We start from the raw sequence: 17,405 nt of genomic DNA, 5'->3' as shown, positions 1-17,405 counted from the left end.
TCCTCTTTTCTTTCTTGACATAGGGTCCAAGTCTCCCGGGTCTTTTTCATTGAGAAAATCACGTTCCCAAAGGTTTCATTCCGTTTGGACTCCGTTTGATATTCCTTTTCTTCGAAACCCTAAAATAGGCAAAAAAACAGCAATTCTGGGCTGGGCCTCCGGTTAATAGGTTAGTCCCAAAAATAATATAAAAGTAGAAAATAAGCCCAATAATTTCCAAAACAGTAGATAATATAGCATGGAGCAATCAAAAATTATAGATACGTTGGAGACGTATCAAGCATCCCCAAGCTTAATTCCTGCTCGTCCTCGAGTAGGTAAATGATAAAAACAGAATTTTTGATGCGGAGTGCTACTTGGCATAATTTTAATGTAATTCTTCTTAATTGTGGTATGAATATTCAGATCCGAAAGATTCAAGACAAAAGTTTAATATTGACATAAAAATAATAATACTTCAAGCATACTAACAAAGCAATTATGTCTTCTCAAAATAGCATGGCCAAAGAAAGTTATCCCTACAAAATCATATAGTCTGGCTATGCTCCATCTTCACCACACAAATATTTAAATCATGCACAACCCTGATGACAAGCCAAGCAATTGTTTCATACTTTTGGTGTTCTCTAACTTTTTCAATCTTCACGCAATACATGAGCATGAGCCATGGACATAGCACTTATAGGTGGAATAGAATGGTGGTTGTGGAGAAGACAAAAAGGGAGAAGATAGTATCACATCAACTAGGCATATCAACGGGCTATGGAGATGCCCATCAATAGATATCAATGTGAGTGAGTAGGGATTGCCATGCAACTGATGCACTAGAGCTATAAGTCTATGAAAGCTCAAAAAGAAACTAAGTGGGTGTGCATCCAACTTGCTTGCTCAAGAAGACCTAGGGCATTTTGAGGAAGCCCATCATTGGAATATACAAGCCAAGTTATATAATGAAAAATTCCCACTAGTATATGAAAGTGATAACATAGGAGACTCTCTATCATGAATATCATGGTGCTACTTTGAAGCACAAGTGTGGTAAAAGGATAGTAGCATTGCCCCTTCTCTCTTTTTCTCTCTTTTTTTATTTTTTTTATTTGGGCCTTTTCTCTTCTTCTTTTTTTATGGCCTCGTTTTTTTCTTTTTTTCGTCTGGAGGCTCATCCTGACTTGTGGGGGAATCATAGTCTCCATCATCCTTTCCTCACTGGGACAATGCTCTAATAATGATGATCATCACACTTTTATTTTCTTACAACTCAACAATTACAACTCGATACTTAGAACATAATATGACTCTATATGAATGCCTCCGGCGGTGTACCGGAATATGCAATGACTCATGAGTGACATGTATGAAAGAATTATGAACGGTGGCTTTGCCACAAATACGATGTCGACTACATGATCATGCTAAGCAATATGACAATGATGGAGTGTGTCATAATAAACGGAACGGTGGAAAGTTGCATGGCAATATATCTCGGAGTGGCTATGGAAATGGCATAGTAGGTAGGTATGGTGGCTGTTTTGAGGAAGGTATATGGTGGGTGTATGATACCGATGAAAGGTGCTGATACGTCTCCAACGTATCTATAATTTTTGATTGCTCCATGCTATATTATCTACTGTTTTGGATGTTTATGGGCTTTATTATACACTTTTATATCATTTTTGGGACTAACCTATTAACCCAGAGCCCAGTGCCAGTTTCTGTTTTGACCTTGTTTTAGGGTTTCGAAGAAAAGGAAAACCAAACGGAGTCCAATTGACCTGAAACTTCACAGAACCCATTTTTGGAAGGAAAGAAGCCCAGAAGACTTGAAGTCCACATAAGGTAAGCTTCAAGGAGGCCACGAGGTAGGGGGGCGCGCCCTCCACCCTCGTGGGCCCCTTTTGTCTCCCCTGACGTATCTCTTTCACACATATATACCCACGTACCCTAAAACTATCGGGGCACACAATAGATCGGGAGTTCCGCCGCTAGAAGCCTCCGTAGCCACCGAAAGCCAATCTAGACCCTTTCTGGCACCCTGCCGGAGGGGGCAATCCGTCTCCGGTGGCCATCTTCATCATCCCGGTGCTCTCCATGACGAGGAGGGAGTAGTTCTCCCTCGGGGCTGAGGGTATGTACCAGTAGCTATGTGTTTGATCTCTCTCTCTCTCGTGTTCTTGAGGTGTTACGATCTTGATGTATCGCGAGCTTTGCTATTATATTTGGATCCTATGATGTTTTATCCCCCCTCTACACTCTTGTAATGGATTGAGTTTTCCCCTTGAAGTAATCTTATCAGATTGAGTCTTTAAAGATTTGAGAACACTTGATGTATGTCTTGTCGTGCGTATCTGTGGTGACAATGGGATATCACGTGATTCACTTGATGTATGTTTTGGTGATCAACTTGCGGGTTCCGCCCATGAACCTATGCATAGGGGTTGGCACAAGTTTTCGTCGTGATTCTCCGGTAGAAACTTTGGGGCACTCTTTGAGGTTCTATGTGTTGGTTGAATAGATGAATCTGAGATTGTGTGATGCATATCGTATAATCATACCCACGGATACTTGAGGTGACATTGGAGTATCTAGGTGACATTAGGGTTTTGGTTGATTTGTGTCTTAAGGTGTTATTCTAGTACGAACTCTAGGGTTGTTTGTGACACTTATAGGAATAGCCCAACGGATTGATTGGAAAGAATAACTTTGAGGTGGTTTCGTACCCTACCATAATCTCTTCGTTCGTTCTCCGCTATTAGTGACTTTGGAGTGACTCTTTGTTGCATGTTGAGGGATAGTTAAGTGATCCAATTATGATATTATTGTTGAGAGGATTGATACGTCTCCAACGTATCTATAGTTTTTGATTGCTCCATGCTATATTATCTAATGTTTTGAATGTTTATGGGCTTTATTATACACTTTTATATCATTTTTGGGACTAACCTATTAACCCAGAGCCCAGTGCCAGTTTCTGTTTTTACCCTATTTTAGGGTTTTGAAGAAAAGGAAAATCAAACGGAGTCCAATTGACCTGAAACTTCATGGAACTCATTTTGGAAGGAAAGAAGCCCAGAAGACTTCGAGTGCATGTCGGGGGACCTGCGAGGAGGCCACGAGGCAGGGGGGCGCGCCCTCCACCCTCGTCGGCCCCTCGTGGCCCCCTGACGTACTTCTTCCGCCTATATATCTCCATATACCCTAAAAACATCCGGGAGCACAATATATTGGGAGTTTCGCCGCCAGAAGCCTCCGTCGCCACCAAAAACAAATCTAGACCCGTTCTGGCACCCTGCCGGAGGGGGCAATCTCTCTCCGGTGGCCATCTTCATCATCCTGGTGCTCTCCATGACGAGGAGGGAGTAGTTCTCCCTCGGGGCTGAGGGTATGTACCAGTAGCTATGTGTTTGATCTCTCTCTCTCTCTTGTGTTATTGAGATGATACGATCTTGATGTATCGTGAGCTTTGCTATTATATTTGGATCCTATGATGTTTCTTCCCCCCTCTACTCTCTTGTAATGAATTGAGTTTCCCCTTTGAAGTAATCTTATCGGATTGAGTCTTTAAAGATTTGAGAACACTTGATGTATGTCTTGCGGTGCGTATCTGTGGTGACAATGGGATACCACGTGATTCACTTGATGTATCTTTTGGTGATCAACTTGCGGGTTCCGCCCATGAACCTATGCATAGGGGTTGGCACACGTTTTCGACGTGATTCTCCGGTAGAAACTTTGGGGCACTCTTTGAGGTCCTATGTGTTGGTTGAATAGATGAATCTGAGATTGTGTGATGCATATCGTATAATCATACCCACGGATACTTGAGGTGACATTGGAGTATCTAGGTGACATTAGGGTTTTGGTTGATTTGTGTCTTAAGGTGTTATTCTAGTACGAACTCTAGGGTTGTTTGTGACACTTATAGAAATAGCCCAACGGATTGATTGGAAAGAATAACTTTGAGGTGGTTTCGTACCCTACCGTAATCCCTTCGTTCGTTCTCCGCTATTAGTGACTTTGGAGTGACTCTTTGTTGCATGTTGAGGGATAGTTATGTGATCCAATTATGTTATTATTGTTGAGAGGACTTGCACTAGTGAAAGTATGAACCCTAGGCCTTGTTTCAACGCATTGCAATACCGTTTACGCTCACTTTATCATTAGTTACCTTGCTGTTTTTATAATTCCAGATTACAAATACCTTTATCTACTATCCATATACCACTTGTATCACCATCTCTTCGCCGAACTAGTGCACCTATACAATTTACCATTGTATTGGGTGTGTTGGGGACACAAGAGACTCTTTGTTATTTGGTTGCAGGGTTGCTTGAGAGAGACCATCTTCATCCTACGCCTCCTACAGATTGATAAACCTTAGGTCATCCACTTGAGGGAAATTTGCTACTATCCTACAAACCTCTGCACTTGGAGGCCCAACAACGTCTACAAGAAGAAGGTTGTGTAGTAGACATCAAGCTCTTTTCTGGCACCGTTGCCGGGGAGGTGAGTGCTTGAAGGTATATCTTTAGATCTTGCAATCGGATCTTTTTGTTTCTTGTTTTAGCACTAGTTTAGTTTATAAAAGAAAACTATAAAAAATGGAATTGAGTTTGTCTCATACGCTTCACCTTTTTAATATCTTTCGTGAGTATGATGGAAAGGATAATTGTGCTCAAGTGCTAGAAGAAGAAATCTATAAAATGTTTGGCACTAAATATTTGAATGATGAGCATGATTGCAATGTTGTTAGTATGAACTCCTTGAATATCCATAGTACTAATGATGATTGCACTAGTTATGATAAAAATGCCTCCGATAAACATGTTAATTTTTGTGGAGTGCATTGGGTTTGTAAGTACACACCAAATAGGGAAGATAGATATTGCAAAAGGCATAAGTACTTAGAAACTAAATTGTTGCAAGAAGAGCTAGATGAATGTGCTGAAAATTTATTTTTTCTTAGCCCTACTTGTGAACTTTGCAATGAACGTGATCATTTTAGTACCCAATGCAAATTGTTTCATAATCGTATCGTGTCCAAAAATTGTGATGACTTGATTTCCCTTGCACATCATAATGAACTTAGTTTGCTCTTGGGTTATGAATAAATTAAACATATAACTAAGGATATTCCAAAATTTGCCCTTGATAAAGTTCTTCATTTTGATCTAGAGAAAATTTATATGTATTGTGCGGTGAATTGCATTGAAAATCCTTATATTGCCAATTACATAAAGAAAAGAAAACAAATAGAGGACGAAGAGAATACTAACGAAAGGGAAGAGACTTCCCAACATCCTCCTATTATTTCTTATGATGAATCAGGTAACGAGGAGGAACCTTCTATTCAACCAATCTCATTAATAAGGAGCTCCAAAAAGAGGATTGAACCCACACATGAGGTGAATAAGAATAAAAGAAAAAGGAAGAGAGTTAAAAAGGTATCTCTCCCAAATAAGGTTGCTCCTATTATTGTTGTGCCTCATGAAAATGAAGATGATACACTTGATGATGATCTCGTTATGCCTATTGCTTGTTGTGATTATTATGATTGGGAAGATAATGATACTTCTTATGATCTTGAAAATCTTTTTGGCATTTGCTTGGAAGAATATTATAATAATGTTTGCTATACTATTGGCGCTATCCATACTATTAATGATGAGAGTGATTATGCTTATGATATGAAAAGGCCCAAGATTGGGGAAGCTATGTTTGATAAAAATGATGTTTTTGAGAATATATTTGCTGCAATTAATGTTTGTCCCAAGCTTGGGGATGCTATGTTTATTAATGATGATATTTTTAGTCTTCCAAGTTTTGATATGCAAAGTTGTTATGATGAGAACAAAGTTGCTACTTATGATGATTATTGTGATGATACTTATGCTACAAAAAGTAGTGATTATATTTATAAAACATGTCATGATTATGAGTACCCTTTCTCTGAAAATTACTCTTTTAATATGGAAACAAATTATAGTATTCGAGTCTCTTATGATATTCCCACTATTTCGAATAAGAAGAATTTTGCTTATGTGGAGAGTAATAAAATTTCTATGCTTGTAGATCATGAAAAGAATGCTTTAGGTGTTGGTTATATTGTTGAATTCATTCATGATTCTACTGAAAATTATTATGATGGAGGAATATATGCTTGTAGGAATTGCAATAATATCAAGTTTCCTCTCTATGTGCTTAAAGTTTTGAAGCTATGCTTGTTTTACCTTCCTATGCAAGTTGATTCTTGCTCCCATAAGTTGTTTGCTCACAAAATCCCTATGCATAGGAAATGGGCTAGACTTAAATGTGCTAGTAATATTCTTCATGATGCTCTCTTTATGTTTCAATTCCTATCCTTTATGTGAGCATCATTGAAATCATCATGCCTAGCTAGGGGCGTTAAACGATAGCGCTTGTTGGGAGGCAACCCAACTTTATTTTTGTTCCTTGATTTTTGCTACTGTTTAGTAATAAATAAATAATTTATCTAGCCTCTATTATTATTGAGTTTTTATGTTTTAATTAGTGTTTGTGCCAAGTAGAACCGTTGGGAAGACTTGGGGAAAGTCTTGTTGATCATGCTGTCAAAAACACAAACTTTAGCGCTCACGAGAATTGCTGCCATTTTTATTTGGAGAGTTCTATTTAGTTAATTATTTTTCAGATGATTAATAGATAAATTACTCAGGTCCAGCAATTTATTTGAGAATTTTATGAGTTCCAGAAGTATACATTTGATTCAGATTACTACAGACTGTTCTGTTTTTGACAGATTCTGTTTTTCGTGTGTTGTTTGCTTATTTTGATGGATCTATGGCTAGTAAAATAGTTTATAAACCATATAGAAGTGGAATACAGTAGGTTTAACACAAATATAAATAAAGAATGAGTTCATTACAGTACCTTGAAGTGGTGATTTATTTTCTTATACTAACAGAGCTTGCGAGTTTTCTGTTGTGAAGTTTTCAAGTTTTGGGTAAAGATTTGATGGACTATGGAATAAGGAGTGGCAAGAGCCTAAGCTTTGGGATGCCCAAGGCAACCCAAGGTAATATTCAAGGACAACCAAAATCCTAAGCTTGGGGATGCCTCGGAAGGCATCCCCTCTTTCGTCTTCATTCATCGGTAACTTTACTTGGAGCTATATTTTTATTCGCCACATGATATGTGTTTTGCTTAGAACATCATTTTATTTTATTTAGTTTTGCTTGCTGTTTGAATAAAGTACAAAGATCTGAAATTATTAAATGTTAGAGAGTCTTCACATAGTTGCATAATTATTCGACTACTCATTGATCTTCACTTATATCTTTCGGAGTAGTTTGTCATTTGCTCTAGTGCTTCACTTATATCCTTTTAGAGCACGGTGGTGGTTTTATTTTATAGAAATATATGAACTCGCATGCTTCACTTAGATTATTTTGAGAGTCTTAAATATCATGGTAATTTTCTTAAAATCCTAGTATGCTAGGTATACAAGATTAGTAAAAACTTTCATATAGAGTATTGAATACTAAGAGAAGTTTGATGATTGATGATTGTTTTGAGATATGGAGGTAGTAATATCAAAGTCGTGCTAGTTGAGTAGTTGTGAAATTGAGAAATACTTGTGTTGATGTTTGCAAGTCCCGTAGCATGCACGTATGGTAAATGTTATGCAACAAATTTGAAACATGAGGTGTTATTTGATTGTCCTCCTTATGAGTGACGGTCGGGGACGAGCGATGGTCTTTTCCTACCAATCTATCCCCCTAGGAGCATGCACGTAGTACCGAGGTTTTTGATGACTTGTAGATTTTTGCAATAAGTATGTGAGTTCATTATGACTAATGTTGAGTCCATGGATTATACGCACTCTCACCTTTCCATCATTGCTAGCCTCTTCGGTACTGTGCATTGCCCTTTCTCACATTGAGAGTTGGTGCAAACTTCGCCGGTGCATCCAAACCCCGTGATATGATACGCTCTTTCACACATAAACCTCCTTATATCTTCCTGAAAACAGCCACCATACCTACCTATTATGGCATTTCCATAGCCATTCCGAGATATATTGCCATGCAACTTTCCACCGTTCCATTCATCATGAGACATTCATCATTGTCATATTGCTTAGCATGATCATGTAGTTGACATAGTATTTGTGGCAAAGCCACCGTTCATAATTCTTTCATACATGTCACTCTTGGATCATTGCATATCCTGGTACACCGCCAGAGGCATTCATATAGAGTCATCTTTGTTCTAGTATCGAGTTGTAATCATTGAGTTGTAAATAAATAGAAGTGTGATGATCATCATTATTAGAGCATTGTCCCAAGTGAGGAATATAAAAAAAGGCCATAAAAAAGAGAAGGCCCCAAAAAATGGAGAGAAAGGCCATAAAAAAGAGAAAAGGCCTAAAAAATGAGAGAAAAAGAGAGAAGGGACAATGTTACTATCCTTTTACCATACTTGTGCTTCAAAGTAGCACCATGATCTTCATAGTAGAGAGTCTCTCGTGTTATCACTTGCATATACTAGTGGGAATTTTTCATTATAGAACTTGGCTTGTATATTCCAACAATGGGCCTCCTCAAGTGCCCTATGCCTTCATGAGCAAGCAAGTTGGATACACACCCACTAGTTTCTTTTGTTGAGATTTCATACATTTATAGCTCTAGTGCATCCGTTGCATGGCAATCCCTACTCCTTGCACTAACATCAGTCGGTGGGCATCTCCATAGCCCATTGATTAGCCTCGTTGATGTGAGACTTTCTCCTTTTTGTCTTCTCCACATAACCCCCTCATTATTCTATTCCACTCATAGTGCTATGTCCATGGCTCATGCTCATATATTGCGTGAAAGTTTATAGGTTTGAGATTACTAAAGTATGAAACAATTGCTGGGCTTTTCATCGGGGTTGTGCATGATGAGAGCATTCTTGTGTGACGAAAATGGAGCATGACTAAACTATATGATTTTGTAGGGATGAACTTTCTTTGGCCATGTTATTTCGAGAGGACATAATTTCTTAGTTAGTATGCTTGAAGTATTATCATTTTTATGTCAATATGAACTTTTATCTTGAATCTTTCGGATCTGAATATTCATGCCACAATTAAGAAGAATTACATTGAAATTATGCCAAGTAGCACTCCGCATCAAAAATTCCATTTTTATCATTTACCTACTCGAGGACTGATACGTCCATTTTGCATCACGCTTTTATATCGATATTTATTGCATTATGGACTGTTATTTCACTTTATGTCACAATATTTATGGCTATTCTCTCTTATTTTACAAGGTTTACATAAGGAGGGAGAATGCCAGCAGCTAGAATTCTGGGCTGGAAAAGGAGCAAATATTAGAGACCTATTCTGCGCAACTCCAAAAGTCCTGAAACAACATGGAACATCTTAAAATAAATAAAGAAAAATCCTCGCCAAAGATGAAGGCCAGGGGGCCCACACCCTGCTCACGAGGGTGGGGGCGCCCCCTAGGGCACGTCCCCCTACCTCGTGGGCCCCCTGGTGGCTCTCCGACGTCCATCTTCTCCTATATGAAGCCTTTTGAAGAGAAAAAATGAGAAGGAACTTTTCGGGACGAGACTCCGCCGCCACGAGGCGGAACCTTGGCGGAACCAATCTAGAGCTCCGGCAGAGCTGTTCTGCCAGGGATACTTCCCTCCGGGAGGGGGAAATCATCACCATCATCATCACCAACACTCCTCTCATCGGGAGAGGGCAATCTCCATCAACATCTTCACCAGCACCATCTCATCTCCAAACCCTAGTTCACCGCTTGTATCCAATTCTTGTCTCAAAGTCCGGGATTGGTGCTAGTAGGTTGCTAGTAGTGTTGATTACTCCTTGTAGTTGATGCTAGTTGGTTTATTTGGTGGAAGATCATATGTTCAGATCCTATGTGCATATTATTACCCCTCTGATTATGAACATGAATATGCTTTGCGAGTAATTACGTTTGTTCCTGAGGACAAGGGAGAAGTCTTGCTATTAGTAGTCATGTGAATTTGGTATTCGTTTGATATTTTGATAAGATGTATGTTGTCTAGCCTCTAGTGGTGTTATGTGAACGTCGACTAGATAACACTTCACCATTATTTGGGCCTAGAGGAAGGCATTGGGAAGTAATAAGTAGATGATGGGTTGCTAGAGTGACAGAAGCTTAAACCCTAGTTTATGTGTTGCTTCGTAAGGGGCTGATTTGGATCCACATGTTTCATGCTATGGTTAGGTTTACCTTAATACTTTTGTTGTAGTTGCAGATGCTTGCAATAGAGGTTAATAATAAGTGGGATGCTTGTTCAAGTAAGAACAACACCCAAGCACAGGTCCACCCACATATCAAATTATCAAAGTATCGAACGCGAATCATATGAACGTGATGAAAACTAGCTTGACGATATTCCCATGTGTCCTCGAGAGTGCTTTTCCTTATATAAGAGTTTGTTCCGGCTTGTCCTTTGCTACAAAAAAGATCGGGCCACCTTGCTGCACTTTATTTACTTTTGTTACTTGTTGCTCGTTACAATTTATCCTATCACAAAACTATCTGTTACCACTTATTTCAGTACTTGCAGAGAATACCTTGCTGAAAACCGCTTATCATTTCCTTCTGCTCCTCGTTGGGTTCGACACTCTTACTTATCGAAAGGACTACGATAGATCCCCTATACTTGTGGGTCATCAAGACTCTTTTCTGGCGCCGTTGCCGGGGAGTGTAGCGCCTTTGGTAGGTGCAATTTGGTAAGGAAAAATTTATATAGTGTGCTGAAATTTACTGTCACTTGCTACTATGGAAAGTAATTCTCTGAGGGGCTTGTTCGGGGTATCTTCACCCTGTCTAGTAGAGCAAAGAGTTGCTCCTCAACCTACTGAACCTATTGAAAATGAAACTCCTTTTGAATTTCCTTCGGGTATGATGGAAAAACTGCTAGCTAACCCTTTTACAGGAGATGGAACAAAGCATCCTGATGAGCACTTAATATATGTGGATGAAGTTTGTGGATTATTTAAGCTTGCAGGTATACCCGATGATGTTGCTAAGAAGAAGGTCTTCCCTTTATCTTTGAAGGGAGACACATTGATATGGTATAGGCTATGTGATGATATGAAATCATGGGACTATAAAAGATTGAAGTTGGAATTTCATCAAAAGTATTACCCTATGCATCTTGTTCATCGTGATCGCAATTATATATATAATTTCTGTCCTCGCGAAGGAGAAAGCATCGCTCAAGCTTGGGGGAGGCTTAAATCAATGTTATATTCATGCCCCAATCATGAGCTCTCGAGAGAAATAATTATGCAAAGTTTTTATGCTCGGCTTTCTGAAAACAATCGCACCATGCTGGATACTTCTTGTGTTGGCTCTTTTATGATGAATACTATTGAATTCAGATGGAATTTATTGGATATAATTAAACGCAACTCTGAAGATTGGGACCTCGACAAAGGTAAGGAGTCAGGTATGACACCTAAGTTTGATTGTGTTAAATCTTTTATGGACACCGATATTTTCCGTAAGTTTAGCACTAAATATGGACTTGACTCTGAGATAGTAGCTTCTTTCTGTGAATCTTTTGCTACTTATGTTGATCTCCCTAAGGAGAAGTGGTTTAAATAACATCCTCCCATAGAAGTAAAAGTAGCTGCACCTATTAAAGTTGAAGAAAAGACTGTCACTTATAATGATCCTATTGTTCCTACTTCTTATGTTGAGAAACCATCTTTCCCTGTTAGAATAAAGGATCATGCTAAAGCTTCAACTGTTGTTCGTAAAAGCAATATTAGAACTTATACACCTCCTGAGCAAGTTAAAGTAGAACCTAATGTTGCTATTGTTAAAGATCTCTTGTCTGATAATATTGATGGGCATGTTATTCAGTTCGAAGGTGAAACTACTAGAATTGCTAAGCCTTGTGATAAAGATAAACATAGACCTATGGTAGGCGTGCCTGCTATTTCTGTTAAAATAGGAGATCATTGTTAGCATGGCTTATGTGATATGGGTGCTAGTGCTAGTGTTATACCTTATGCATGAAATTGCACCTGGTGAGTTAGAAGATATTGATGTCACAATTAAACTCGCCAATAGAGATACTATTTCAGCGATGGGAATTGTTAGAGATGTTGAAGTCTTGTATGGGAAAACTAAATATCCTGCTAATTTTCTTGTTCTTACTTCTCCGCAGGATAGCTTTTGTCCCATTATATTTGGTAGACCCTTCTTGAACACTGTTAATGCTAGGATAGATTGCAAAAAGAATATTGTTACTATTGGCTTGGATGATATGGTTCATGAGTTTAATTTCTCTAAATTTAGTAAACAACATCGTGAGGAAGAATTACCTAGTAAGGATGAAATTATTGGTCTTGCTTCTATTGCCGTACCTCCTAGTGATCCTTTAGAACACTATTTGCTAGACCATGAAAATGATATGTTCATGAATGAAAGAAGGGAAATAGATGAAGTATTCTTTAAACAGGAACCTATTCTGCATCACAATTTGCCTGTTGAAATTTTAGGGGATCCTCCTCCACCCAAGGGTGATCCCGTGTTTGAGCTTAAACTGTTGCCTGATAATCTTAAATATGCTTATCTTGATGAAAAGAAGATATATCCTGTTATTATTAGTGCTAACCTTTCAGAGCATGAAGAAGAAAGATTATTGAAAACTCTGAAGAAGCATCGTGCTGCTATTGGATATACTCTCGATGATCTTAAGGGCATTAGTCCCACTCTATGTCAACATAAAATAAATTTGGAAGCAGATGCCAAACTAGTTCGTGATCCTCAACGATGTCTGAATCCTAAAATGAAAGAAGTGGTAAGAAAAGAAATACTAAAGCTTATAGAGGCAGGTATAATCTATCCCGTTGCTGATAGTGAGTGGGTAAGTCATGTCCATTGTGTCCCTAAGAAGGGAGGTATTACTATTGTTCCTAATGATAAAGATGAATTGATTCCACAAAGAATTATCACAGGTTATAGGATGGTAATTGATTTCCGCAAATTAAATAAAGCTACTAAGAAAGATCATTACCCCCTTACCTTTTATTGATCAAATGCTAGAAAGATTATGCAAACGTACACACTATTGCTTTCTAGATGGTTACTCTGGTTTCTCTCAAATACCTGTGTCAGCTAGAGATCAATCAAAGACTACTTTTACATGCCCTTTTGGTACTTTTGCTTATAGACATATGCCTTTTGGTTTATGTAATGCACCTACTACCTTTCAAAGATGCATGATGGCTATATTCTCTGACTTTTGTGAAAAGATTTGTGAGGTTTTCATGGACGATTTTTCCGTCTATGGTTCCTCTTTTGATGATTGCTTGAGAAATCTTGATCGAGTTTTGCAGAGATGTGAAGAAACTAATCTTGTCTTGAATTGGGAAAAGTGCCACTTTATGGTTAATGAAGGTATTGTCTTGGGGCATAGAGTTTCTGAAAGAGGTATTGAAGTTGATAAAGCCAAGGTCGATGCTATTGAAAAGATGCCATGTCCCAAGGACATCAAAGGTATAAGAAGTTTCCTTGGTCACACCGGATTTTACAGGAGGTTCATTAAGGACTTCTCAAAAATTTCCTGGCCTCTGACTAATTTATTGCAAAAAGATATACCATTTGTCTTTGATGATGATTGTGTAGAAGAATTTGAAATACTTAAGAAAGCATTAGTCTCTGCACCTATTGTTCAGCCACCTGATTGGAATTTACCCTTTGAAATTATGTGTGATGCTAGTGATTATGCTGTAGGTGCTGTTCTAGGGCAAAGAGTTGATAAGAAATTAAATGTTATTCATTATGCTAGTAAGACTCTAGACAATGCTCAAAGAAATTATGATACTACTGAAAAAGAGCTTTTAGCAGTTGTATTTGCTTGTGATAAGTTCAGATCTTATATTGTTGATTCTAAAGTAACTATTCACACTGATCATGCTGCTATTAAATACCTTATGGAAAAGAAAGATGCTAAACCTAGACTTATTAGATGGGTTCTCTTGCTACAAGAATTTGATTTGCATATTGTTGATAGAAAGGGAGCTGAGAACCCCGTTGTAGACAACTTGTCTAGGTTAGAGAATGTTCTTGATGACCCACTACCTATTAATGATAGCTTTCCTGATGAACAATTAAATGTTATAAGTACTTCTCGTAGTACTCCATGGTATGCTAATTATGCTAATTATATTGTTGCTAAGTTTATACCACCTAGCTTCACATACCAGCAAAAGAAAAAGGTTTTCTATGATTTAAGACATTACTTTTGGGATGACCCACATCTTTATAAAGAAGGAGTAGATGGTGTTATTAGACGTTGTGTACCTGAGCATGAATAGGAACAAATCCTACGCAAGTGTGATTCCGAGGCTTATGGAGGACACCACGCTGGAGACAGAACTGCACATAAGGTATTGCAATTTGGTTTTTATTGGCCTACTCTCTTCAAGGATGCCCGTAAGTTTGTCTTGTCTTGTGATGAATGTCAAAGAATTGGTAATATTAGTAGACGTCAAGAAATGCCTATGAATTATTCTCTTGTTATTGAACAGTTTGATGTTTGGGGCTTTGATTATATGGGACCTTTTCCTGCCTCTAATGGATACACACATATTTTAGTTGTTGTTGATTACGTTACTAAGTGGGTAGAAGCTATTCCAACTAGTAGTGCTGACCATAACACTTCTATTAAAATGCTTAAGGAAGTTATTTTCCCGAGGTTTGGAGTCCCTAGATATTTAATGACTGATGGTGGTTCACACTTTATTCATGGTGCTTTCTGCAAAATGCTTGCTAAATATGATGTTAATCATAGAATTGCATCTCCTTATCACCCACGGTCTAGAGGTCAAGTAGAGTTGAGCAATAGAGAGCTCAAATTAATTTTGCAAAAGACTGTTAATAGGTCTAGAAATAATTGGTCCAAGAAACTTGATGATGCATTATGGACTTATAGAACTGCATACAAAAATCCTATGGGTATGTCTCCATATAAAATGGTTTATGGAAAAGCATGTCACTTACCTCTCAAACTAGAACATAAGGCATATTGGGCTATTAAAGAGCTTAACTATGATTTTAAACTTGCCGGTGAGAAGAGGTTATTTGATATTAGCTCACTTGATGAATGGAGAACCCAAGCTTATGAAAATGCCAAGTTGTTTAAAGAAAAAGTTAAAAGATGACATGACAAAAGGATAGAAAAGCGTGAGTTTAATGTAGGTGATTATGTATTGCTATACAACTCTCGTTTAAGATTTTTTGCAGGAAAACTTCTCTCTAAATGGGAAGGCCCCTATGTTATCGAAGAGGTCTATCGTTCCGGGGCCATAAAGATCAACAACTTTGAAGGCACAAATCCGAAGGTGGTAAACGGTCAAAGAATTAAACATTATATCTCAGGTAATCCCATTGAAACCAATATTATTGAAACCGTAACCCCGGAGGAATACATAAGGGACACTTTCCGGAACGTTTTAGACTCCGAAAAGGAATATGTATGTGGTACGGTAAGTAAACCGACTCTGAAACAATTTTTAAGGCAATATTTCTCTGTTTTGGAATATTTAAAAAAATAGAAAAATAAGTAGCAGTCCGGGAAGGACACGAGGGCCCCACGAGGGTGGTGGGCGCGCCCCTACCTCGTGAGCACCTCGTGTGCCTTTCGGACTCCGTTTTCTTGCACGATACGTATTTTGGTCGGTAAAAATTCATTATATATTCTCCCGAAGGTTTTGACTCCCGTATCACGCAAATCTCCTCTGTTTTTGTTTTCGAGCTGTTGCTGTTGCAGATTAGAGCAAGATGTCTTCTCAAGAGTCAATCGGGGAGAGCTGGGTATCTAATCCGGCACCGGAACCAAGGGCAAACAGCGACGCTGACCACTTTGGGCCAGGAACGGAGGAAGAGATGGAGGCTGACTTGATGAGAGTAGATGCCATGGAGGATCAAGAAGTCACCTCTCGCCTCCGAGCTGGGTTCATGATGGGGGAACTACAGAGCTCAGCTATTCCAAACTCGGTTATCCCTTCTAATGTTAGATTTATTTCTTATGAAAATATGAAGAGGAGTTTCACTTGTTCTCCCGCAGCTATGCAACACCCTTGGGTGCAAGGAGCTTTAGCTGTCACAGGAAAGCTTCATAAGGAAATAATGGACCTCAAACAGCAAGTCAATAAGCTCGAGGAGGAGAATCGCATCCTGAGGGGAATCATCGCCAAGAATATTACACCAACAACAAAGGAGACATAATCACATGGGTATGGGCACTCCCCTTGGCAACTGCCAAGCTTGGGGGAGGTGCCCCGGTATCGTATCACAATCACAACTCCTATCTTTACCGTTTTTCTTAGTTCGATCCTATTAGTAGTATCTTGATCTAGTAGAATAAAGTTTATGGCATGATCTAGTTTTGAGTTTGCTTTATGATCTCTCTTTGTAATCGAGTCCGTGAGCTATATATAATAAAGATTAGTGTTGAGTCAAGGGCTTGATTATTTTGCCATGATCTTGGGTGAATAAAAGAAAAGAGAAAAAGAATAAAAAGAAACAAAGAGTTCATATTGATCTTATTGAGAGTAATGACTTCACATAGAAAGAGTGTGATGATTAAAAGTTGTTGGGAGTTGGTAGACATAGCTTTGGTCATTGTTGCAATTAATAGGAAGTAATCAGGAAAGAGAGGTTTTCACATATAGATATATTATCATTGACATCTTTTATGATTGGGAGCACTCATTAAAATATGACATGCTAAAGGGTTGATGTTGGACAAGGAAGACAACGTAATGAGTTATGTCTTTCTTATATCTGAGATAAAGTATGTTGTCATGGATCCTCTAACTTGTTGAGCTTGCCTTTCCCCCTCATGCTAGCCAAATTCTCAGCACCAAGTAGAAATACTACTTGTGCTTCCAAATACCCTTAAACCAGTTTTGCCATGAGAGTCCACCATATCTACCTATGGATTGAGTAAGATCCTTCAAGTAAGTTGTCATCGGTGCAAAGCAATAAAAATTGCTCTAAATATGTATGATTGATTGGTGTGGGAGAAATAAGCTTTATACGATCTTGTGATGTGGAAGTAATAAAAGCGACGGACTGCATAATAAAGTTTCATATCACAAGGGGCAATATAAAGTGACATTCTTTCGCATTGAGATTTTATGCATCCAACCATAAAAGCGCATGGCAACCTCTGCTTCCCTCTACGAAGGGCATATCCTTTATTATTATCTTCTACCTTATGCAAGAGTCATGGTGATCTTCACCTTTTCTTTTTCATTTTAACCTTTGGCAAGCTCAGCATGTTGGAAAGAACATGATATATATATATATATATATATATATATATATATATATATATATATATATATATATATATAT

This window comes from Triticum dicoccoides, chromosome 2A, assembly GCF_002162155.2.
Source record: "Triticum dicoccoides isolate Atlit2015 ecotype Zavitan chromosome 2A, WEW_v2.0, whole genome shotgun sequence".
NCBI lineage: Eukaryota > Viridiplantae > Streptophyta > Magnoliopsida > Poales > Poaceae > Triticum > Triticum dicoccoides.
This window is presented reverse-complemented; position numbering follows the sequence as displayed.